Source organism: Carcharhinus amblyrhynchos, chromosome 21, assembly GCF_965287045.1.
Source record: "Carcharhinus amblyrhynchos chromosome 21, sCarAmb.v2.hapA, whole genome shotgun sequence".
NCBI classification, from domain to species: Eukaryota; Metazoa; Chordata; class Chondrichthyes; order Carcharhiniformes; family Carcharhinidae; genus Carcharhinus; species Carcharhinus amblyrhynchos.
The window spans coordinates 43935315-43962594 of NC_137344.1; positions in this window are offsets into that span (position 1 = coordinate 43935315).

A 27280-nucleotide genomic window follows, 5' to 3' on the forward strand; every position below is an offset into this window, starting at 1 on the left:
AAGAGCTTGCCTTAGAGGGTTCAACCTCATTGTTTTCAGAGAGAAGTTGGAGTGGAGACTCATTACAAAAATCTTGAAGGTGTAAGGGATTTTTACCTTACTTTTTTTGAAGTTTTTTTTAAACTGGGAGTATAAAACAGGAAGTAAGCCCCAGTGACCCCTGGGAAGGTTTTTTTTCCCCCCCCAATAAATTTGAATGGAGAGGAGTTATACCTAAGCAGCAGAGCCCAGGAAATTGGGTTACTGTAAGGAGAGGAAATGGAAAAGTGAAAAGACAGGCGGAGCAGGATTTCCCTGTGGCCATTCCCCTCCACAACAGGTATACTGAATTGGATACTGTCGTGGGGGATGCTTTACCTGGGACGAGCTGTGACAGCCGGAACTCTGATACTGAGTCTGGTTCTGCAGTGCAAAAGGGTGGGAGGAAGAGGAGGAGGGTGGTAGTGATAGAGGACTCAATGATCAGAGGCATGGACAGCAGGTTCTGTGGTCGGGACAGAGACTCCCACGTGGCTTGTTGCCTCCTGGGTGTCAAGGTGTCTCTGATCGCGTGCACAGCGTTCTAAAGTGGGAAGGTGATCAGTCAGATGTCGTGGTACACATCGGTACCAATGACGTAGGTAGGAAAAGTGAGAAGGTCCTAAAGAGAGAGTATAGAGAGCTTGGAAGGAAGTTAAAAAGCAGGACCACGAGGATAGTAATCTCAGGATTGCTACCAGTACCATGTGCCAGTGAGGGTAAGAGTAGGATGCTTGGGCAGACGAACACGTGGTTGAGGAACTGGTGTAGGGGGCAGGGTTTCTGATTCTTGGATCACTGGGACCTCTTCTGGGGCAGGTGGGACCTGTACAAGAGAGACGGGTTACACCTAAACTACGAGGGGACCAGTATATTTGCAGGGAGGTTTGCTAGTGTTATTGGGGAGCGTTTAAACTAGATTTGCAGGGGGATGGGAACCAGAGTGCCAGAGCAGATAGTGGAGGGGGGGTAAAAAGACAGGTTAGCAAAATCACAAATGGAAGGGTTGAGTGTGGTGGAAATAATCTTTTGAGGTGTGTCTATTTCAATGCCAGGAGTATTGTGGGGCGGGCAGATGAGATGAAGGTGTGGACTGACACGTGGAAATATGACATTATAGATATTAGTGAAACTTGGCTACAGGAGGGGCAGGGCTGGCAGCTCAATATTCCAGGGTTCCGATGTTTCAGGTGTGATAGAGGCGGAGGGATAAAAGGTGGGGGGTGGCATTGTTGTTCAGGGAAAATGTTACAGCGGTTCTCAGGTAGGATAGATTAGGGAGCTTGTCTACAGAGGCCCTATGGGTGGAGCTGAGAAACAGGAAGGGTATGACCACATTAATGGGGTTGTATTATAGACCACCCAATAGTCAGCGAGAATTGGAGGAGCAAATCAGCAGAGAGATAGCTGACAACTGCAAGAAACAGGAAGTTATGATAGTAGGGGATTTTAATTTTCCACATATAGATTGGGACTCGCATGCTGTTAAAGGTTTAGACGGGGTAGAGTTTGTTAAATGTTTACAGGAGAATCTTCTACATCAGTATATAGAGGTGCCAACTAGAGAGGATGCAATACTGGATCTCCTATTGGGAAATGAGTTAGGGCAGGTGATGGATGTGAGTGTGAGGGATCACTTTGGATCCAGTGATCATAATGCCATTAGTTTCAACCTGATCCTGGATAAGGATAGATCTGGTCCTCGGGTTGAAGTTCTGAACTGGAAAAAGGCCAAATTTGATGAAATGAGAAGGGAAAATGGGAAGTGTGGATTGGCAGAGGCTATTCTCTGGTAAGGGTGTAAATGGGAAGTGGGAGGCCTTCAAAGGAGAAATTTTGAGAGTGCAGAGTTTGTATGTTCCTGTCAGGATTAAAGGCAAAGTAAATAGGAATAAGGAACCTTGGTTCTCGAGGGAGATTGTAATGCTGATTAAGAGGAAGAGAGAGTTGTATGAAATGTACAGGCAGCAAGGAACAGGTCAGATGCTCGGAGTATAAAACATGCAAGAAGCTACTTAAGAGGGAAATCAGGAGGGCTAAAAGAAGACATGAGGTTACTTTGGCAGACAGAGTGAAGGAAAATCCAAAGAGCTTCTGTAGGTATGTAAGGAGCAAAAGGATAGTGAGGGATAAAATTGGTCCTCTTGAAGACCAGAGTGGTAGACTGTGTATGGAACCAAAAGAGATGGGGGGGATACTAAATGGGTATTTTGCATCCGTATTTACTGAGGGAATGGGCATGGAGTATACGGAAATAGGGCAAACAGGTAGGGAGGTCACAGAACGTTTACAGATTAAAGAGGAGGAGGTGCTGGCTGTCTTGAGGCAAATCGGAGTGGATAAATCCCTAGGACAGGACAGGGTATTCCCATGGACCTTGAGGGAGGCTAGTGTTGAACTTGCAGGGGCCCTGGCAGACATATTTAAAATGTCAATATTCACAAGGGAGGTGCTGGATGATTGGAGGGTGGCTCATGTTGTTCCGTTGTTTAAAAAAGGTTCCAAAAGAAATCCGGGAAATTACAGGCCAGTAAGTTTGATGTCGGTGGTTGGCAAGTTATTGGAAGGTGTGGTAAGGGATAGGATTTACAAATATTTGGATAGACAGGGACTTATTAGGGAGAGTCAACATGGCTTTGTGTGTGGTAGGTCATGTTTGACCAATCTATTAGAGTATTTCGAGGAGGTCACCAGGAAAGTGGATGAAGGGAAGGCAGTGGATGTTGTCTACTTGGATTTCAGCAAGGCCTTTGACAAGGTCCCTCATGGGAGGTTAGTTAGGAAGGGTTCCATCGCTAGGTATAGATGGGGAGGTAGTAAATTGGATTAGACATTGGCTCAATGGGAGAAGCCAGAGAGTGGATGTGGAGGATTGCTTCTCTGAGTGGAGGCCTGTGACTAGTGGAGTGCCGCAGGGATCTGCGTTGGGTCCATTGTTGTTTGTCATCTATATCAGTGATCTGGATGATAATGTGGTAAACTGGATCAGCAAATTTGCAGATGATACAAAGATTAGAGGTGTAGTGGACAGTGAGGAAGGTATTCAAAGCTTGCAGAGGGACTTGGACCAACTAGAAAAATGGGCTGAAAAATGGCAGATGGAGTTTAATGCAGGCAAGTGTGAGGTATTGCACTTTGGAAGGACAAACCAAAGTAGAACATACAGGCTAAATGGTAGGACTGTGAAGAGTGCAGTTGAACAGAGAGATCTGGGAATACAGGTACAGAATTCCCTAAAAGTGATGTCACATGTGGATAGGGACGTAAAGAGTGCTTTTGTCACCTAGTTACAGGAAGGATGTAAATAAGATTGAAAGAGTGAAGAGAAAGTTCGCAAGGATGTTTCTGGGACTTGAGAAGCTGAGTTACAGAGAAAGATTGAATAGGTTAGGCCTTTATTCCCTGGAGCGTAGAAGAATGAGGGGAGATTTGATAGAGGTGTATAAGATTTTGATGGGTATAGATAGAGTGAATGCAAGCAGGCTTTTTCCACTGAGGCTAGGGGAGAAAAAAACCAGAAGGCCATGGGTTAAGGGTGGAAGGAGAAAAGTTTAAAGGGAATATTAGTGGGGGGCGCGGAGGGGGGGGGGCCTTCTTCATGCAGAGAGTGGTGGGAGTGTGGAATGAGCTGCCGGATAAAGTGGTAAATGCGGGGTCACTTTTAACATTTAAGAAAAACTTGGACGGGTTCATGGATGAGAGGGGTGTGGAGGGATATGGTCCAGGCGCAGGTCAGTGGGACTAGGCAGAAAATGGTTCGGCACAGACAAGGGCCAAAAGACCTGTTTCTGAGCTGTAATTTTCTATGGTTGTATGGGTGGGTCATACAGGATTAGCCATGGTTAATGTATAGGGTAGAGTCAGAGGTTTACAGCATGGAAACAGGCCCTTCAGCCCAACTTGTCAATGCCACCCTTTTTTACCATTAAACTAGTCCCAGTTGCCTGTGTTTGGTCCATATCCTTCAATATCTATTTTACCCATGTAACTGTCTAAATACTTCTAAAAATACAAAATTGTACCCGCTTCTACTATCACCTCTGGCAGCTTGTTCCAGACACTCACCACCCTCTGTATGAAAAAATTGCCCCTCTGGACCCTTTTGTATATGTCCCTTCACACTTTAAACCTATGCCCTCTATTTTTAGACTCCCCTACCTTTGGGAAAAGATATTGACTGTCTAGCTGACCTATGCCACTCATTATTTTATGGACCTCTGTGAAATCATCCCTAAGCCTCCTACGCTCCAGGAAAAAAAAGTCCCAGTCTATCCAGCCTCTCCTTGTAACTCAAACCATCAAGTCCTAGTAACAAATCCTTCCTGCATTCTTTCTAATTTAATAATATCCTTTCTGTTATGGAGATACGATGGGGGAAAGGGCCTGGGTAAGGTGCTCTGTCAGAGAGACTCAATGGGCTGAATGGCCGCCTTCTACACTGTAGGGATTCTGTGATTCTAATATGAATGGACAGTGATCATGGACCCGATCTCTCCTGCACTGCAGAATGGAGTTTTGCATGATAATTGGAGGGATCATTCTTCAATCCTTTCCTTAGACAGGGCGGGTTGTCCAGAATGAGATGAAAACAGTTGTCCACTGTTGTAGCGTTATCTCCATTACTGCTGTGAGACATTTGCAATGCCTAGACCCCTTCTCCCTATCTACCCCCAGCAGTTAGCAGTGTATTGGCTCAGATTCAACTGATTGGCATACACTGAAGGGAGGTTATCCACTCTCACTTTTCAGAGTCAGGAATTCAATCCAAAACAACTGCATCTGAAGCCTAGAGCAGGAGAAGTGCACCTGAATTGGATGAGAAAGTTCTCCATTGGCACGGCAGAACCTTCAAGCTGCAAGAACTGTGAGGAGCCAGGATGTATTCGAAATGAGTACACTTAAAATCTGAATCAAACTAACATCAAATGCAGTGCAAATACAGGTATATGTAACCCAGAATCAATCCTTATTGAAGTGGTCTCTATGACTCTGTGCACAGGTTTCCTCTGGTTTTCTCCCACAGTCCAAACAGGATAGGTTGGTTGGCCATGCTAAATTGCCCCTTAGTGTCGGGGGAATTAGCAGGGTAAATATGTGGAGTTACGGGAAGAGGGCCTGGGTGGGATTGTGGTCAGTGCAGACTCGATGGGCCGAATGCACCACACTGTAGGGATTCTACGCCCATGGGGAGGCCTTTCAAGCCCCAATTCATTGCTGATCAGTCCTCTCTCCTGCTTTCTCCATTGTTAGCTCAATCCAGTGAGGGGGCCGTCACTTCTCCACAAAACGTAGCAGCGAAATTCACTGCCAAGCTGGTTTATTCAGTGCTGGATTACAATAAACTCTGTCCTGTCTGAGGAAAAGCAACAGTTCAGTGAAGCAATGTTCTGTCTCCATCAAACGTCCCTGTGGCATGAATCATCATCAGTTAGAAACGAACGCATTAATAGCGGGGAGCCATTACGTTTTTATTTGGAGATTTATATATATTATGTATCGAGTGTTTGATAAATTGGCTTTAACAATCTATAAAGAGCAAGAGTGACAGCAGTGTAATGGCTATTGATTTCGCAATTAGAGGTCCATTAGCTCTTTGTTCAAACCCCTCTGGAGGAGACATCATTCCTGAAGACTAGTTTGGTGCTCATTAGGATAAAGAATGGGTGGCCTGGATCTGTGACTATTTCCCAATTCCCGTCTGCCACGTAGCATTCACAGGGCCGGTGTCACATTAAGCAGTAACAATGTCAGTGACTTTGCACAGTCCTTGCAACACCTTATTCCATCAGCCTGCTACTGTCTTCCTCTGGTTGGGTCTCCACATTGCTGAGGCTTGGGCTAAGATTTCACAGGAGCAAACTGTTATAAGTACCTTTCCAAAGTATCCTTCCGTCGTTCAAGGGCCTGGATTGAATGCAGACAGCCAACTTCTGCCCAACAGTCACACATTTCTATGGACTACCGCCCAGTAACATCCACTCATAGAATCCCTATAGTATAGCAGAGGCCTTTCGGCCCATTGAGTCTGCACTGACTCTCTGACAGAACCCAGGCCCTCTCCCACGCCCTATTCCCATAACACCACACACTTACCATGGCCGATCCATCTTACTTACACATCTTTGGAGACTAAGGGGCAACTGAGCATGGCCAATCCACCCAACCTGCACACCTTTGAACTGTGGGAGGGAACCAAAGCTGTCACGGGGAGGACGTGCAGATTCTGCACAGACAGTGACCCGAGGCCAGAATCGAACCCAGGTCCCCGGCACCGTGAGGCCGCAGTGCTAACCACTGTGCCGCCATGTTCCCATTGGTGAGTAAGGAAGAGTTGGAATCTCCATTCACACAAAGAACAAAAACAGCCCGGGAAACAGGCCCTTCGGCCCAACGAGCCCACGCCGCCATTTTAACATTACCAGTCACCGCCTCCACCCATGACCCTTATCTATTGTTTTATGACAATCCACATTGAGGGAAAACTAATTTAGGGACAATTTATTACTTCCAATCAGCCTAACAGCACATCTTTGGGGTGTGGGAGGAAACCAGAGAAAACCCACGCAAGCACGGGGAGAATGCGCAAACTCCCACAGACACCGGCCCAAATCCACGTGTCTGCACAGCAAACAGCGATAGTCACTGAGCTGTCGTCTTGCCCAGTATCTGGTCCAGTTTAAGCACACACTAACGACATGAAACACTAGGCCAATCTCGAACAACCAAGAGCAGCCCCAGTACGACCCATCACGTGTATGCCCCTCGTTGGACAACAAGGCGGACCGACTTAAAACCTGTGAATGAAAAGAGAAAAAACATTATTATCATACCATATCCATTTACCTTACCAGGGACGCCCCAATGTTAATGAACCTTATTTAAAACAATCTCCTATATCCACCCATCTCCAACCCACTCATGTGCCTGTCTAAGTTACTCTTAAACAACTCTAGCATGCCTGCCTCCACCACCTTACTTGGTAAAGCATTCCATACCCTCACTACCCTCTGTGTGAAAAACCTCCCTCCAATATTTGTGTTATACCTCTCCCCCCTCACCTTAAGCCCGTGGCCCCTCGTACTATGTGTCTCTAACATATTGGGTGGGATTGTCCGACTGTTCATGCCCCGCTGCCGCTGCCAGCGAGAACAGAGAATTTGACACTCAGCCAAGACTCCATTCACTGCACTGAGACTGGAGACTCCCAACTGCTGGCGAGGTTGGAGAATCCAACACACTATCTCAGAAACATGACATCAATTGTAGCACAGAGGGGTAACCCCAATACCTTCCAGGTCAGTTTGGCTTACAGTGCAAAGTCTCACAACCTCAGGTCAAAGTCCAACAGATTTGTTTGGAATCACGAGCTTTTGGAGCACTGCTCCTTCATCAGGTGAGTGGAGCTCAGATGGATTTTCAGGGATAGTAACTCTATTCCAAACCTTAGAATCATAGAACCCTACAGTGCAGAATCCGGCCCATCGAGTCTGCACTGAACACAATCCCACCCAGGTCCTACCCCCATATCCCTTCATATTATACCCACTAATCCCTCTAACCTACACATCCCTGGACACTAAGGGGCAATTTCTTAGCATGGCCAATCAACCTAACCCGCACATCTTTGGGCTTGCATAAGCACCTTGCATAAGCTTGTGCTGTCTCTCGGAGAAGCTGTTTATTTACTATTCCATTTAAACCAAATCGTAAGGGTGTGCTGTTCTGTAAACCCCCTTGGTCCTGGAAACAGGATGGAGATTGGCAAACTTCATTGCACGTAGGAATCTTTCCAAATGGCAGCTACAACCCACAGGGGTGGACCAGAACTGAGCACCTGTACTTATGAGATTTCCCAACCTGTCATATTACTTGGATCTGAGTCCATCTCAGGCACAAGAGATCACAATGCCTTGACGGATGTGAAAGGCTGCTTGGTCCATCTTAATCCAGCAATGCAGGAAGCCCCTGCCTCATTGTTTCTTCAGTAATCCCAGGTTTATCACAGAGTCTATTAGCACAGCTGTATTTCAGCGATATTCATAGAATCCCTGTACAATCTTCCTAGAATCATAGAATCCCTACAGTACACAGGAAGGCCATTTGGCCCATCAAGCCTATACCGACACCTCATCCCTGTAACCCCATTTATTTACCCTGCTAATCCCCCTGAAATTAGGGTCAATTTCGCATGGCCAATAAGAACATAAGAAATAGGAGCAGGAGTAGACCATCGAGCCCTTCGAGCCTGCCCCACCATTCAATAAGATCATGGCTGACCTGAAGTGGATCAGTTCCACTTTCCTGCTTTCTCCCCATAACCCTTAATTCCCTTGTCTGTCAGAAACCTATCTATCCGTGACTTAAATATATTCAATGAGGTAGCCTTCACCACTTCAACGGGCAGAGAATTCCAGAGATTCACCATCCTTTGAGTGACCTCCTCAACTCCGATCTAAACTGCACCCCCCCCCACCCCCCACCCCCCCTTATCTTGAGGCTGTGCCCTCTAGACTTGCTATCCTTTCTAAGCGGGAAGAATCTCTCTACTTCTACCCTATCCATCCCCTTCATTATCTTATATGTCTCTATAAGATCCCCCCTCATCCTTCTAAACTCCAGCGAGTACAAACTCAGTCTATTTAGTCTCTCTTCATAGTCCAACCAACCTAACCAGCACATCACTGCCATTACATTATTTGACAGCACATTCGATGTGTTGACCACAGTTCAGGTTCAGAGAAAGAGCCTTGAATGATTATTAAATTTATGTTTTACAAAGCAGAATTCATTGTTCTAGTCAAACTTGGATTTGAAATAATGTTCTGGGTTTATCATTACCATTTCTTTACCTGCCTCACATATATAACACAATGGCCTCTGCACCATTGTAAGTTCTATCAGCATCTTTTTGTTTTCAAAATGCAAAACCCAATTCTTTACAATGTTTGCCCTCGCCTCAAACCTTTGAACTGAACCATTGCTGTACTCCACTTTGTCTTCAATGGTTCAATGTCTACCTTGTTTATTCACTAACAGAACCACACTCAAGATGCAATCTGAGAGATCATTGTAAAGTCTTATCAAACTATCTCTCCAGTCATGCTCTACTGTCTTGACTAGATACCCAGTGTTGACTCGTGAAATAACTTCTCAGAGGCCAGTGTCCCTTCACCACATTCCCTTTATTTAAAAACTCAGTTCCACGCTGAAGAGTACTTCAGGTGCACAGTCCGAACCCAGAGTGTCAATAGTCCTGATATTCCCCAATATATACTCAGGTGAGGCTCCCTGATTGGACAGGCAATCATTACCTCAATCAGGGAGCTCATACTCTAAGAGGGCAACCTCATTTTTTTAATTTATTCCTGGGACATGGACATCACCAGCTGGCCAGCATTTATTGCCCAACCCTAGTTGCCCTCGAGTGCCTTGCTAGGCCATTTCAGAGGGCAGTTGACAGTCAACCACGTTGCTGTGGTTCTGGAGTCACATGTAGGCCAGAACAGGTAAGGGCAACAGATGGTTAGGTGCATTGACCCAAATGGGTGCTGGATTCTGGCGATTAAGGGGAATTTCACAGCAACTTCATTGAAGTAAGCCTTACTTGTGACTAATAAATAAACTTTGTTTTTAAACTATTCTTTTCCTTTCCTAAAGAGCATTAGTGACGAGATGGGTTTTTCCGACAATCAACAATGGTTTCGTAGACATCAGTAGATTCTTAATTCCAGATTTTTTTTTTAAATTGAATTCAAATTGTACTATCTGCCGGGGTGGGATTTGAACCCAGGTCCCCAGAACATTAACTGAGTTTCTGGATTAATAGTCTAGCGATAGTACCACAGAGCCATCGCCTCCCCGTGAGATTAAAGCATTTGTCCACTGTTATATTGTTACCCCCAATATTGCCACAATTTGCAATGCCTAGACCCCTTCTCCTCCTCTACCCCCACCAATTAGCAATGCATTGGCTTAGGGATTCAATTGATTGACCTATAGTAAAGATGGGTTACCCATTCTCGCTTTTCAGACCGGGGTCCCCAGAACATTAGCTGAGTTTCTGGATGAATAATCTAGCGACAATAGCATTAGGCCATTGCCTCCCCATGGGTCTTGTTGAGGTCTTTACAACTAGGCTCTCTCATTTGGCTGCATATGTTAAACATTGAGTCTACCAAGTCTCACTGGTGTCTTTCAACCTGATAGAAGTCTACAAGATGATGTGGGGCATGGATAGTGTGGATAGTCAGAAGCTTTTTCCTAGGGTGGAAGAGTCAACTTCTAGGGGGCATAGGTTTAAGATAAGAGGGTCAAGGTTTTAAAGGAGATGTACGATGCAAGTTTTTTTACACAGAGGGTGGTAGGTGCCTGGAACTCGTTGCCAGGGGAGGTAGCGGAAGCAGATACGATAGTGACTTTTAAGGGCATCTTGACAAATACATGGATAGGATGGGAATAGAGGAATATGGACCCCAGAAGGGTAGGGGGTTTTAGTTCAGTCAGGCAACATTGTCTTGGAGGGCTGAAGGGCCTGTGCTGTAGTTTTCTTTCTTCTTGTTCTTTGTTATAATACTATTTAGACAATAAGACTGTCACACAGTGTTTCTGTTCTCTGTGCAAAGCTTGCAGTATAGTTAATTTGCTGTTGTTCGAGGAAAAACCATGTCAGACGGAGTTCCACGTGGGAAATATTGTGATTATCCACTTGGAAACAAATAAAGACTAGACTATTCCCTCAATTATAAAAAGCTAGCAACTAGGGAAGAACAGAGAATGAAAACGATTAAAAGCGAGTGAGCAGGTGCAAAAATAATTGAAAGGGTCATTGAAATGTTGGTTTCTATTCCAAGGGAGGTGCAATACAAAAGGATGGAAGTTGCTTTACAATGAAATAAACTTCTGGAGAGTTGTAATGTAAGGTTTGGCATTGAATGCTGATACTGCACTGAGGAAGGAGACATTTCTTCACCCAGAGAGTGGTCAGCCTATGGATTTTGCTACCAAAGAAAGCAATTGAGGCCAAACCATGGTGGCCGGAATTTTACTGTCCCGTCCGCCACGGGAATCGGAGCAGGCAAGGGGCAGACCATGGAAAAGTCCATTGAACCTCGGGCAGGATTTTACAGTTTCAGGATGACCAAGGTCATTAAATCCTGTTCATTAAGTTTCCAAGAAGCAGTTGGTAATAGCATGTGGGGGAAGGGAATGAAATGATATGGGAGGAAGGCGGGACTAGACTATCGAGTTGGATGATCAGCCATGATCGTAACTGGACACTTGAGTGGCACAGTGGTTAGCACTGCAGTCTCACAGTGCTAGGGACCCGGGTTCAATTCTAGTGATGGGTCACTGCCGGTGGGAAGTTTGCACATTCTCCCCGTGTCTGCATGAGTTTCCTCTGGGTGCTTTGGTTTCCTCCCAAAGATGTGGGGGCTAGGTGGATTGGCCATGACATATTGCCCCTTCAGGTCAGGGAGATTAACAGTTTGAATATATGGGGTTGCAGAGATAGGGCCTGGGTGGGATTGTTGTCGGCGAAGACTGAATGGCCTATGATTCTATGACTGACTCCATGATAATGAATAGATAGGGCACGTCCAAAGGGCCGAATGGCCTACTCCTGCCCTACATTGTTTCTATATATATTGGCCTTGCGGAGGGGAAAACACCAAATCACCAGTGGTGAATGGATTCCAACAATAACAAATGTTGTAAAACCATGTACATCTGCAGATTCCTGTAGATTACCATGAGTATTGGGAATTAAGGGGTGATCTTAGCAATGCATTTAAAATGATGAAAGATGGTGATAGATAGAGACTATTTCCTTGGCTGGAGGGATTGAGGAAATGGGGGAAGGGGCAAGTCCAGATAAAGGAGTGCATGACCTCCGAATTATAGTTAGACCATCAGTGTGGCCAGAATCAGAAAAGTCTTCTTCACACAAAGAGTTGTGGAAATCTGGAACTCTCTCTCCACAGAAAGCTCTGGAACTGAGGGAATCAACCAAAAATGTCAACACTGAGGTTAGTGGGAATTTTGTTGAGCAAAGATGTTAAGGGATACGGGATCAAGGTGGGTAACTGGATTTCGGCTGCAGAGCCATGGGTTTGATTGAGTGGTGGAACAGGCTTGAGGGGCTGAATGGCCTACTCCTGTTCCTATAGTCCAAGTTCCGCCCACACGAAATGCTTTGATTTAGTTCATTCTGGGATTCCTGGGCTGCTTCTCTCCGATCCAGTAGACCTGCCCATCTGGAGTCATCTGCAAATGTAACCACTCTGCACTGAGCTTCCAAGTCACTGACCATTCCAGCACTGAGGCCTGGGGACACACAGTCTCTCTCTCTCTGTCAACGCTCACTTCTCTAATCCATTGCCTTTCACTCTTTAGCCAACTTGCCTATTCCAAAGTTTACCCTGAACCAGAAAAACATGCTGAATAGCAAATGGCCATTCACCTCACCTAGGCTAAATTAGTGTTTGCTCTGACAATGAACCATTCCTAAATAACACTCACCACAGAACTACTGCTGCTTTAAGAAGCTCTGCACCTGGCTCCTTAGTGAAGTATTCCCTTGAGGAGGGAGGAAGTTACATTGGAGGCAGTTCAGAAGAGGTTCACCAGACTGATTCCAGAAATGAGGGGTTTGTCTTATGAAGAGGGGAGGTGTTGGCCTAGTAGTATTCGCTCGACTATTAATCCAGAAACTCAGCTAACGTTCTGGCGACCCGGGTTCAAATCCCACCATGGCAGATGGTAGAATTTGAATTCAATAAATGTTATCTGGAATTAAGATTCTACTGATGACCATGAAACCATTGTGGGAAAAACCCATCTGGTTCACTATTGTCCTTTAGGGAAGGAAATCTGCCCTCCTTACTTGGTCTGGCCCACACGTGCTTCCAGAGCCACAGCAATGTGGTTGACTCCCAACTGCCCTCGGACAACTAGGGATGAACACCAGCCAGCGACGCCCACGTCCCACACATTAATAATGAGAAAGGAGAGATTGAGAAGTGTAGACTTTACTACCTGGAGTTTAGAACGAGAGGGGAGCTAATTGAGGCGCCCAAGATGATAAGAGGGGTTGACAAAGTAGACGTGGAGAGGATGTTTCCTCTTGTGGGGCAATCTAGAACGAGAGGTCGTAGTTTTAGGATAAAAGGTTGGCGGATTTGAAACAGAGATGAGGAGAAACTACTTCTCTCAAAGGGTAGTGAACCTATGGAATTGACCACCCCAACATACAGTGGATGCCGGGACATTGAGTAAATCTGAGGAGGAGATAGGCAGATTTTTAATTAGTAATGGTTGCAGGGATATGGAGAACAGGCAGGAAAGTGAAGATGGGGGTGAGATGAGATCAACCATGATCATATTGAATAGCGGAGGGGCTGAACTGCCCAATCCTACTCCTCGTTCGTATGATTCTTGCGTTACGTCTTCACTTTTCACTAAAACCGTTCGTCGGCAAACTTTCCTTCTCTCTTGATATTTCCGCCTCACCTTGATGTGAGTTTTTATGCCCTTCTTGTAACCATCGCTGAGCCTTCCTTGCCTAATTGGAAGTAATAAGCCATATTCCTCAAAGGACGGTCGGCATCCCTCTCTTCCTCCAGCTCCATTGGAGAGAGACAATAGGTAAGTCACGGCATGAGGAGAACCACCCAGCAAGCTCCATGAACTATGATGTGGATTCCCCTGAAGAAGCAGCGACACTCCGAAAGCTTGTGCTACCAAATAGACCTGTTGGACTTTAACGTAGAAACATAGAGAAACCACAGCACAATACAGGCCCTTCGGCCCACAAAGTTGTGCCGAACATGTCCCTACCTTTAACCTGGTGTTGTGAGACTTCTTGCTCCGTTGAAGCCTCGCCATTGGTGTCACGCTACATGACACTCTAGCCAATTGAGTTAATCGAGCCCCACACACCAGACTGGGATGTGACTCAAAAAAGGCACTGTGGTGTGATTCCAAGAGTCGTCAGCAGATGACACTATAGAGACACCGACAACTTGGATTTGACTATCAGTGAGGCAGATTAACAAGAGAACTTCAGACTTCAAAGTGGCTTCATTAACGAGCATTTTGAAGGAAAGGTTTTTTTTTAAGGAATGATTTTTATTTCAGATTTTGTCAGATTTTATAGCAGATTGAAAGAAATGGGACACTGCTCGCGAATGCCGGAGACACAAACTGCTAACAAGGCTTTCCTTATATAATATTAAATAACAGCCATTGAAAAGAAGAACTATTGCCAGTTGAAATATTTTACAAGGAAACTCGCAAAAATATTATCCTTTTCCCCCCCGAGGAGCAAAATTTGTTTTTTTTTAATCACATTTACAGATTGGCTTGTGATGAAAGGGAAAAGACATTTATATTTATAGAGAAACTCTTACGAGCCCAAGACGTCTCAAAACAGTTTTACAGAAATAGTGCAGTCGGCTGGTTGAACAGAGCAGCTGCACCCAAGTTAAACACGGCAAGCTCCCACAAACCGCAGCGAGGGAATGGCCAGGGTGTTAGACATGATCGGTGAGGTTGGCCAAGGGCCTGCAGAAAGGGCCTCCCTTTCTTCAAGGGAGGGTGAAGGGACCATTTACTTCCAACTGCCAAGCCAGACTGGGCCTTGATTTAACACCCTGTCTGAAAGGCAGCACCACTGACACTGAACAAAGAACGAAGAGCAACACAGCCCGGGAAACAGGCCCTTCGGCCCAACGAGCCCGCGCCGCCATTCTAACATCATGAGTGCCCTCGTCTACCTATGACCTTTGTCTACCCCTATTGGGGAAGATCGAGGGAAGACTAATTTAGGGACAATTTAAGAACAAAGAACAAAACAGCCCGGGAAACAGGCCCTTCGGCCCAACGAGTCCGCGCCGCCATTTTGACATTACCAGTCCCCCCTCCACCCATGACCTTATCTATGCTTACAGCATTCCACATTGAGGGAAACTAATTTAGGGACAACTTATTACACCAATCAGCCTAAGAGCATGTTTTTGGAGATGTGGGAGGAAACCGGAGCACTCGGAGAAAACCCGCGCAAGCACGGGGAGAATGTGCAAACTCCCACAGACACAGGCCCAAATCCATGTATCTGCACAGCAATCAGTGATAGTCACTGAGCTGTCGTGTTGCCCGTTAGCTGGTCCAGTTTAAGTGTACACTAACGACACTGATGCACTCTCTCTGAAGAGTAAGACTGCCAGCTCCACATTTCATGCTTAAAACAAAATCTCTGGAGCGAGACTTGGACATCGATGTGGAGATGGGGAGACGATGGCCTAATGGTAGACTAGACTATTAATCCTGAAACTCAGCTAATGTTCTAGGGACCCGAGTTTGAATCCCTCCATAGCAGATGGTAGGATTTGGATTCAATAAAAAAAATCTGGAATTAAGAATCTACTGATGACCATGAAATCATTGTCAGAAAAAAACCATCTGGTTCATTAATGTCCTATGTGCCATCTTTAGTTGATCTGGTCTACATGTGACTCCAGACCCACAGCAGAGTGGTTCACTCTCAACTGTCCTCGGGCAATTAGGGAAGGGCAATAAATGCTGGCCAACAAGTGATAACCTTGTCCCAGGAATGAATTAAAAATATTCACGGTGTTTTTAAATGTCTACTCTGCGCTTTCAGCTCTCTCAACAACTTTACTTTTCCCTGAGTCTACACCCAGGATTAACTAATCAAGCACAGTGAGCATCAATAGTAAACAGACTCACATAATTGAGCACAGAACAATTGAACACAACACCAGACACATTGAGGTCAATGCTGGTGTTACAAAATGGAACAGGAAGGAGATAAAATTGGCTAGCGCCCCAGTTGGGTGTATAATTAAACCTCTACCCATCCCTCCCGATGGAGGCAGCACAGGACTGTTACACGCAGACCAACACTAAACGTGCTGCTGAGTCACTACATGCCTCTTGTTGTACCGAAAATCGGGGTAGGTTTCACTCCTACCACAGTCAGATGAGCTAGTAATGGGCAGCCCAACTAGAAAGGGGATGCATGAGTTACCTCAACCTCCCTCCACCTCCTCATCTGCTCACTGCGTACCTAGCACCTCCTGTTGGTCAGTCTGTGTAATGATGCAGCACACCATCGAGATGTAAGCCAAACCTTCTGGAGAGTCCTCCAGGACTTTGAGAATAGCCCAGGGAGTGGAAGCATTACTTAAATAAAGAATAAAAGACAAAGAACAGTACAGTACAGGAAAAGGCCCTTCCACCCATCACCCCTGTGCCAACACAGACATCATTCTAAAGACCTTTATCCTCTATGTAGTACATATCCTACTATTTCCTGTCTACTCATGTGTTCACAGTAAGAAGTCTGACAACACCAGGTTAAAGTCCAACCAATTTATTTGATAGTAAACTCACAAGCTTTTGGGGTTTGCCCCTTTGTCAGGTGAATGGAGAGTTCTGGCCTCAGACAGAGCATATAAAGCACAGACAGTTTACAGATTACTGAGTAGAATGCAAATCTTTACACCTAACCTGCTATTCAAGTCTTAAAGATGCAGACAACGTGAGTGGAAAGAGCATTAGGCATAGGGTAAAGAGATGTGTATTGTCTCCCGACAGTACAGTAAGTGAGGTTTTGCGAACCCAGGCAAGTCACGGGGGGTTACAGATAGTGCGACATGAACCCAAGATCCTGGTTGAGGCCGTCCTCATGTGTGCGGAACTTGGCTATTAGTCTCTGCTCAGGGACTCCGCGCTGTCGTGTGTTGTGAAGGCCGCCTTGGAGAACGCTTACCCGAAGGTCAGAGGCCAAATGCCCGTGAACGCTGAAGTGTTCGCCAACAGGAAAGGAACAGTCTTGTCTCAAGTGTTTGTCAAGGCTGCTATGGTCATTCCTAGGGTCTGCTCAATGGTATTTTGTGTGGCACCATGGCTCTCATTATACACATGCTGTCCACATATGTTTGGCAACACCAGGTTTTAGTCCAACCAATTTATTTGATAATACTCACTCAAGCTTTCGAGGGGACTGCCTCTTCATCAGGTGAATGGAGAGTTCTCTCCATTCACCTGACGAAGAGGCTGTCCCCTCGAAAGCTTGTGAGTAGTATCAAATAAATCGGTTGGACTAAAACCTGGTGTTGTCAGACTTTTTACTGTGTTTACGCCAGTCCAACGCCGGCATTCCCACATCATCACATATGTTTGCACATTAGAGTCATAAGCCAGTCAGTCACTGGGTAAAGAGTAACCACCCTCTTCTTGTACTGGCTAAAAACTAGTTATTTTCTTCATTCAGGGGATGTTGGCATCACTTGCCCATCCCTAATTGCCCTTGAGAAGATGGTGAGGAGCTGCCTTCATGCTGATGGCACACTCGACTGGCACCAAATCATGATAAAATCATCGAATCCTATGGTGCAAAAGGAGGCCATTTGGCCCATTGAGTCTACACTGACCACAATCCCACCCAGGCCCTATCCCCATAACTCCATGCAGTTAACCTAGCGAGTCCCTCTGACACTAAGGGGCAATTTAACATGGCCAATCCACCTAACCCGCACCTCATTAGACTGTGGGAGGAAACCGGAGCACCCGGAGGAAACCCACGCAGACACAGGGAGAATGTGCAAACGCCACACAGACAGTGACCCGAGGCCGGAATTGAACCCGGGTCCCTGGCGCTGTGAGGCAGCAGTGCTAACCGCTGTGCCACCGTGCTGCCCCAGGCATTGACCTGCAAAACGAACTGGGTAAGGTCACACCCCGCAGGACCACCTCCCAAATGGCAGTGCCGTCCACCAAAAACGTCAACCAATACGGCCGCAGGCCACAAGAATCAATCAAGTTTTGGAGGTAGTTGATGAGCCCTGTGCATCATGCAGGGTGGGGATTTCTCCTGTTCCAGAGACGCACGAATCAGAGAGAGCGCCGGTCGGAGTGTTGAGGCTGGTAATGGTACCACCAGAGTCTAATCAGCATCACTTGCTGACAGGTATCACAATCTGCCTCCTCCACATAATCCCGGTGCAAGCTCCCAGTGCCCTCCCCAAAATGGTGCCCAGCATGACCCATGCCAGATGTGTGGCATGAGTAGAGGGACCTGGGGGTCCTTGTGCACGATTCGCAAAAACCCAGTCTGCAGGTGCAGCAGGTGGTCAGGAAGGCGAATGGGATGTTGGCCTTTATAGCGAGGGGGATAGAATATAAAAGCAGGGAGGTCTTGCTGCAACTGTACAGGGCACTGGTGAGGCCGCAGCTGGAGTACTGTGTGCAGTTTTGGTCCCCTTATTTGCTTAAGGATACATTGGCCTTGGAGGGAGTGCAGAGAAGGTTCACCAGGCTGATACCGGAGATGAGGGGGTTAGCTATGAGGAGAGATTAAATAGACTGGGCTGGTACTCGTTGGAGTTTAGAAGGCTGAGGGGGGATCTTATAGAGACTTACAAGATAATGAAGGGGCTAGATAGGGTAGAGGTAGAGAGATTCTTTCCGCTTAGAAAGGAAGCCAGAACTAGAGGGCACAGCCTCAAAATAAGGGGGGTGGGGTGCAGTTTAGAACGGAGTTGAGGAGAAACTTCTTCACTCAGAGGGTGGTGAATCTCTGGAATTCTCTGCCTGTTGAAGTGGTGGAGGCTACCTCGCTGAATATATTTAAGACGCGGGTAGATAGGTTTCTGATAGACAAGGGAATTAAGGGTTATGGGGAGAAAGCGGGAAAGTGGAACTGATCCACTTCAGATCAGCCATGATCTTATTGAATGGCGGGGCAGGCTCGAGGGGCTAGATGGCCTACTCCTGCTCCTATTTCTTATGTTCTTATAACATCATTTTGGACCCGAATTAGCACCAACAACGTCTAAAACGTGGGCACTCAAATTTTACAGCCAAAGTGTTGTGAGCTGAAGCTCCGAATGAAACCCTTCACCTCTTGATGCCAACAGGAGGTTTGGCGTTGAGATTGATGGAGGGAGAAGAGGTGGAGGAAGGGGTGGAGGGGATGTTGGGCATGATGCAGAGTTGATCTCATTCTGCACCCTGGACCTTGGCATTTCGTCTTGCGTGATCAAAGGAGAAATAAGATGAAAGTTGTAACCATGAGTGTTGTGGAGTGTTGTGTTCAGTTCTGGTCACCTCACTATAAGAAGGATGTGGAGCCATTGGGGGGAGTGCGGAGGAGATTTGCCGGGATGCTGCCTGGTTTGGGGGAATGGGTCTTGTGAGGAAAGGTGAAGGTAGCTGGGGCTTTTCTCTTTGGAGCAGAGGAGGATGAGAGACGACTTAATAGAGGTTTATTAGATGATAAGAGAGACTGATAGAGTGGACATGCAAAGACTATTTCCTCGGGTGAATGTAACTATTACAAGGGGGCATAACTATAAGGTTCATGGTGGGAGATATAGGAGGGATGTCCAAGGTTGATTCTTTACTCAGAGAGTGGTTAGGGTGTGGAATAGACTGCCTGCTGTGATAGTGGAGTCGGACACTTTGGGAACTTTCAAATGGTTATTGAATGGGCACGTGGAGCACTCCAGAATGATAGGGAGGGGATAGCTTGATCTTGGGATTGGACATAGCTCGGCACAATATTGAGGGCCGAAGGGCCTGTAATGTGCTGTAATGTTCTATGTTTCTATGAGACATGGGGGGTTTAAGGAGGAAGATGTGACATTGCTTTGGCCAGTGTCTGAGGCTTGGAATAATACGTTGACGTTTTGTGTTTTGTAGCACAGCATTGAAAGTGATTGGTCAACCTTAATGTTAAAGTTTATTAATTAGTGTCACAAGTAGGCTTACATTAGCACTGCAATGAAGCTACTGTGAAAATCCCCGAGTCACCACACTCCGCCACTTGTTCAGGTTACACTGTGGGAGAATTCAGCACGGTCTAACCAGCAGCGGAAACCGGAGCACCCGGAGGAAACCCACGCAGACACGGGGAGAACGTGCAGACTCCGCACAAACAGTGATCCAAGCCGGGAATCGAACCCGGCTCCCCGGCGCTGTGAGGCAGCAGCTCTAACCACTGTGCCACTGCGCCGCCCAACAGTCAGTGAAATGCCCTCTGAACTGCTGAGACCGCAGATGTTTAAAGATTCAGTCGCACTGATTCCCGACAAAAACACAGAGCTGATTTCCCAAAATGTATGTTCCATTTGGATCAGGAGTGAGCTTAGATCACGGATTGCAAAGGTAAACATAGTCAGTCTGTAACATTTGTACTTTGACCAATCAATCATCTACTCCCATCACAGTCTAAACAGAAATAATCTTGTGTTTGGTGCAGAAGTAACTGGCTTTTTAACTCATGGCACCATCCCTAGGTAAATTGGCGGCGAGGCACACTTACATTTAGTTTCCTAAGTTATAAAAGCAAAATAATTGGAGATGCTTTAAGCTTGGGCTGGGTTTATTGAGTGTTATATTTGGATTCAGAATTTAACACAATAGGGAAATGAGTTAACTGCAATTCTTTGTTTAGATCTGATTTATTCTCCCATTCCTATGAAGCCAACTGGACATTGCCAGTGCACTTACTAAGTTTAAATTAAGGTTGATTGATTGTGTTGTGCTGTGCGCTAACTCTTTCTCTCCCATCTAGGGTTGCCAAACCTTCATGACCTGGACTCTCCTGGAATTACAGATTCGTCTCCAAGAATTAATGAGGCCAGGAGAAAAAATTATGCACAGGTTATCCTTTGCTTAGCTCCAGTGAGACTCCGATCAATCAAAGCAGCTATAGCAACCGCACCCCTCGCCCCCACCGTACCTTCACCCCTTACATGTTCTACTAAAAGCGTGTGGTCGAGCTGTTTCTGGAGTGCAGAGATTCTGGGTATTGTGACTACCATTACTGACCTAACTGTGAAGATTTGCACGCTCACGCACGCATGGGAGAGACATGGTGGCGGATCAGTTGGAGGTGGGTGGGGCTCTGGGGACAAAAGCTCCAGGAATGCGTAGAAAAATAGAAGCAGGAGCAGGCCATTCGGCCCCCCCAAACCTGCTCCGCCATTCACTTTGATCATGGCTGATGATCAGATTCGATATCTTGATCCTGCCTTCCCTCCATATCCCTTGATCCCTTTAGCCCCAAGAGCTATATCTCATTTCTTCTTGATACCTGATAACGTTTTGGCCTCAACGACGTGTAGTGAATTCCACACATTCACCACTCTGTGGGTGAAGAAATTTCTCCTCACCACACTCCTAAGAGGTTTATCCCTTATCCTCAAGTTATGACCCCTAGTTCTGGACTGCCCCCACCATTGGGAACATTCTTTCTGAATTGACCCTGTCTAACCCTGTTAGAATTTTGTAAGTTTCTTATGGTCTAACGAGACTTGGCAAATCGATTTCCAGGGTCTCAGATTATGGGACTCCCTCACCTATTATTCATCCAAAATTCTGCCACTTTTTCCAAACCTTAGCTTGTTCTCACCTCATCATGGTGTCTTTCCGTGCTGTCCCCGGTGTAATGGTTCTGCAGCGAGAGCCTTGGCAAATTCACATATGCCAGAGTTGAAGTTTCGCAAACCCATCCAATATATAAGCTGTCACCATGGTGATCTTACTATGGATGGGATTTTCCGATCCACACCACCCCCATCTCCTCACCTCCCCTACTCCCCCAGCAACAGAGGTGGCTCACCATTGGCTGGTGACAGGATCTCCCGGATCTGCCAATACCAATTCCATTTTGCGTTGTTTGCCGGCCACACTTCCGGGGAAGCTGTCCTGGGGTGTCACCATCGACAGATCGAACGGATCCCACCACCAGGAAGGGCTGGAAAGTTCAGCCATATGACTGTCATAGAATGGGGTGGCATGGTGGCACAGTGGTTAGCACTGCTGCCTCACAGCACCAGGGACCCGGGTTCGATTCCCAGCTTGGGCCACTGTCTGTGTGGAGTCTGCACATTCTCCCCCCCCCCAACGTGTCTGCGTGTGTTCCCTCCGGGTGCTCTGGTTTCCTCCCACAGTCCAAAGATGTGCAGGTTAGGTGGATTGGCCATGCTAAGTTGTCCCTTAGTGTCCAAAGACGTGTGGGTTATGAGGATTAGCCACAGTAAATGTGGAGGGGGGGGGTGGGTTGGTGTTATGGGGATAGGGTGGTGGGGAGAGTCTGGGTGTAATGCTTTCAGAGAGTCAGTGCAGACTCAATGGGACTGATGGCCTCTATCTGCATTGTAGGGATTCTATGTACGGTGTTTCAAACCTAGAATTCTACAGTTGGATATGAAAAATGCCCTGGACCCAATGTGAAGTAGGGTAGGTTTGTTCTCCCTGGTGTTCCTGTGAATTCAATCAACAGATTCAAGAAAGCGATGGATAAGTTTCCAATGAAAAATAGGATAAAGGACCATGAGGAGCAGGCAGGAAAGTGGAGTCAAGACCAGGATAAGATCAGACACAATCATCTTAAATGATGGAGCGAGCTTGGAGGGCTGGAATCCCCACTCCTGCTTCTAATTCCCATGTTCGTATGAATGTTTTTATCCACCAATACACATCGCAATGATAAGGTTATCTGAACTTTATCAGAATGTGGTTTGTGAGACCTTTCAACCTGCAAACTGGTTATCCTATTTCCTACGTTAAAAGTTTATTTATTCGTCACAAGTAGGCTTACAGTAACACTGCAACAAAGTTACTGTGAAAATCCCCTAGCTGCCACACTCTGGCGCCTGTTCGGGTACACTGAGAGAGAATTTATCTTGGCCAAATGCATCTAACCAGCCCAACCTTCGGACGGTGGGAAGAAACATAGAAAACTACAGTGCAGAAGGTGGCCATTCTGCCCATTGAGTCTGCACCGACCACAATCTCTCCCAAATCCATGCATTTACCCTAGCTAGTCTCCCTGATACTAAGGGGCAATTTAGCATGGTCAATCCACCTATGCGCTCATCTTTGGACTGTGGGAGGAAACCGGAGCACCCAGAGGAAACCCACACAGACACTGGGAGAATGCGCAAACTCCACACAAGCAGTGACCTAAGCCAGGAATTGAACCCGGGTCCCTGGCACTGGCAGTGCCAACCACCGTGCCACCCACATCTTGAAGTTAGACTAAACTTCAAGAGTACTTCACTGGTTGTAAAGGACTCTGCGACATGCCGGAGAAACGTGCTTATCTCCCACCGTGGTGCACGGATTGCATTGGCCTTCTTCTGGAAAGGTGAGTTACGCAACGAAGAAGGTGGTCTTGCTCCTTTATTTCTCACACAGCAGCCAAGTGAATCAGCTTCGGGTTCAGGGTGAATAGTAACGTCAGCAAATTGTCCCCATCACTCTCGGGCAGCTGTACAAATTCCCCAGACTATTCATCCTCGTTATTCACACGCATCTTCTCTGAATACTGATTGAACTTATCAATCTGAATTTCAGCCTAGCTATCAATTATTTCCTTCCAGAGCAGGAAGGAAGATAAATGAGGGGAAAATGATGCAGAGCGATATTGTATTCTCATTTGCTCATATTACACCATTCAGGAGTGCTCTCATCACCATGGTGCCTAATGTAGACTTACTCATGATTTGTGAGACTAACTTATCAAAATAATATGTCCTTCTAACATTCCTATTGCCAAACGCTTTGGGCAATGACAGTAACATTGCCGCTTGTCACCCTTTCAGTGTCACTTGACCCAACTGTTGTAAAAGCGGACCCGCTTTTTTAAGTCAAACCACCAAAATTCTTAACCACGTGGAAATTTGGGAACCTTGATCGATTACAGTCAGTGATCCCCAAGGGAGGCACGGTGGCACACCGGTTAGCACTCCTGCCTCACAGCGCCTGGGACCCGACTTCGATTCCTGGCTCAGGTCACTGTCTGTGTGGAGTCTGCACGTTCTCCCCATCTCTGTGTGGGTTTCCTCCGGGTGCTCCAGTTTCCTCCCACAGTCCAAAGATGAGTGGGTTAGGTGGGTTGGCCGTGCTAAATTGCCTCTTAGTGTCAAGGGGCACTAGCCAGGGTAAATGCATGGCGTTATGGGGATAGGGTCTTGAATCATAGAACCCTACGATGCAGAAAGAGGCCCTTCGGCCCATCGAGTCTGCACCGAACACAATCCCACCCAGGCCCTACCCCCATATCCCTACATATTATACCCACTAATCCCTCTAACCTACACATCCTTGGACACTAAGGGGCAATTTCTTAGCATGGCCAATCAACCTAACCCGCACATCTTTGGACTGTGGGAGGAAACCGGAGCACCCGGAGGAAACCCACGCAGACACGAGGAGAATGTGCAAACTCCACACAGACAGTGACCTGAGCCGGGAATCAAACCCAGGACCCTGGAGCTGTGAAGCAGCAGTGCTAATCACTGTGCTACCGTGCCGTCTCTGTGGGATTGTGGGCAGTGCAAACTCAATGAGCCAAACGACCTCCTTTTGCACTGTAGGTATCTGTGATTCTATCCATCAAGGCAACAGTTGACCATTCCAGGTTGGGGTAAGGTTATGGACAAAGAAGGAGAGGTAATGGAAACCACCATTCCCTTCCCTTATCGTTCATTGTAGTTTTAGTAAGGGAGGTATGTGCATGACCCACAGCTCTTGTAGTCAATGTGAACGTCAGCAACAAGTTACCAGGGGTTTAAATAAAGAGGATTATTTATTCACAAATTCACCCTGAAAGACACAATGTCAACCACTCAGCACTCACACACACAAGAAAGATACAGTTAAGGAAAATAGCACACTTTTACAAGTTGCCGACCAAAAGAATAGTTCCTGTGTTTGGTTCATTTTAAGTTTTAAAGTTTACTTGTCAGTGTTACTGTGAACATCCCTTAGTTGCCACACTCCGGTGCCTGTTTGGGTACAGTGAGGGTGAATTAGTGTGGCCAACGCACCTAACCAGCACATCTTCCGGACTGTGGGAGGAAACTGGAGCACCCGGAGGAAACTCATGCAGACACATGGAGAACATGCAAATTCCACATAGGCAGTGACCCAAGCTGGGGATTGAACCCGGGTCCCTGGCGCTATGAGGTAGCAGTGCTAACCATTGCGCCACGGTGCCACCCACACAGCTGAACGGAAGTCGCTGCAGACCCAGTGAAGAAGGAGGTCTTTTTCTACCCTTAAATTGAAGCTTAGATGGGGTCAAATATCTGAAGTCAGATATCTGGATAGTTGTAGGGATTTTCACAAAGAGGTGAACGTTTAACAGGTCGCAATGCTTGTCTCTTTGCATCAGGAGGGCAAATTTCTTTGCAGGTGGGTTCGGCGTTTTAGTACCAGGCTGCCGGGCAGCGAGGGGCAATGTGGTGAGGGGATGTGGGGGGCTCTTTGAAAGATGCGTAGTCTCCAAATCCAGAAAGGTAAAGATGGCAAAGTCTTTTGCGACCGTTTCTGTACCTCTCAGTGGTTTGTGCAGACTTCCCACACCTTCCTGGGTCCTCAGATAAATTTGTCACAGCCAGCTGGTTTCAATCCACATGACCAATACTAGGATGCAACCCAGAATGGCTTAGGCATGACTAAACAATGACGATAATGGATGTGTCAGTCACACTTCAACAGAATGGATTGGTTTCTGCCCAGTTCTCGTTTGGGGGGTGGGAGGAGGGGTGGGGGTGCTTCCAAGTTGGACCCATCTGGGTGGAATTTTCCACCAGGAGGGTTTTCCATCCCTGCCGAGGTCAGCGGACTTTTGAATGGCTCGTTGCATTTTCCAGACCTCCCCTTAATAAAATTTAACCCAGAGTTTGTACTTATGTTTTGGGTAAAACCCCAAACAGTGGCAAATGTGAATTTCACAGACCGTATTCACCAAAGGAGGCCACACTCAGGGTTATGCAATTAGGAGCTGTCAGTAAACTCAGGTAGTTTAAAATTGATTTATTCGTGTCACAAGTAGGCTTACATTAACACTGCAAGGAAGTCACTGTGAAAATCCCCTAGCTGCCAGATTCCAGCGCCTGTTCGGGTACACCAAGGGAGAATTTAGCATGGCCAATGCACCTAACCAGCACGTCTTTCAGACTGTGGGAGAAAACCGGAGCACTCAGGAAATTTACACCGACGCGGGAAGAATGTGCAGACTCCACACAATGACCCAAGCTGGGAATCAAACCCAGGTCCCTGGCGCTGTGAGGCAGCAGTGCTAACCACTGTGCCACCACGGTTTAGGCTGCGTTGAAGTTCCTAAGTTCTCCTGACCCTAGACAGCCATCATAGCAGTTCGCCAGTGTCCATTTTCAGTTAAAGACAAAGAATAAAGAACAACACAGCACAGGAAACAGGCCCTTCGGCCCAACAAGCCTGTGCCGCCATTTCAACATTGTGAGTGCCCTCTTCTCCCTATGACCTTTGTCTACACCTATTGGACTCCACAATAAAGGAACCGTAACCAGATTGAGGGACGACTAATTTAGGGACAATTTGTTAACACCAATCAGCCTAAGAGCACATTTTTGGGGTGTGGGAGGAAACCGGAGCACCCGGAGAAAACCCACGCAAGCACGGGGAGAATGTGCAAACTCCCACAGACGCTGACCCAAATCCATGTATCTGCACAGCAAACAGTGATAGTCACTGAGCTGTTGTGTTGCCCGTCAGTTGGTCCAGTTTAAGAGCACACTAACGACGTGAAGCACTAGGCAACTTTCGAAGCAACATCCAACAGCATTGCAGAAATTTGTATACAAAAACACCCAGCCCAGATTTAAGGTTATCAATTTGACATGTCTTTACTTGGCAAAACAAAGCATGTTTAGCTTGCATGAATATTGTCAGCGAACTTGAATTTAAGTGCAATTATTGAGTCTCTCTTCACCTCCTCTGATCTGTCAGCCCATTAATCACATGCCACCAATGTCATCCCGGGTTTGGTATATTTCTTTGTTATTAATTCTGATGCCTAATGTGCAGTTGTCTCACACACACATTGAGGAGACATGAAATTGCACAGTACAGCATTAATTTCACAGTAATCAAATCTGCAAAATATACTCTGTTACTGTCAATTAATGTTGCATTAACCAATCTGCAAGGGCAGAAGGGAAACAATCATGTATTTACAGACTATACCGTACCGGACACTGACAGACACTCAGACACTGACAGACACCCAGTTCCTGACAGACACCCAGTTCCTGACAGACACCCAGATACTGACAGACACCCAGTTCCTGACAGGCACCCAGATACTGACAGACACCCAGTTCCTGACAGGCACCCAGATACTGACAGACACCCAGTTCCTGACAGGCACCCAGATACTGACAGACACCCAGTTCCTGACAGA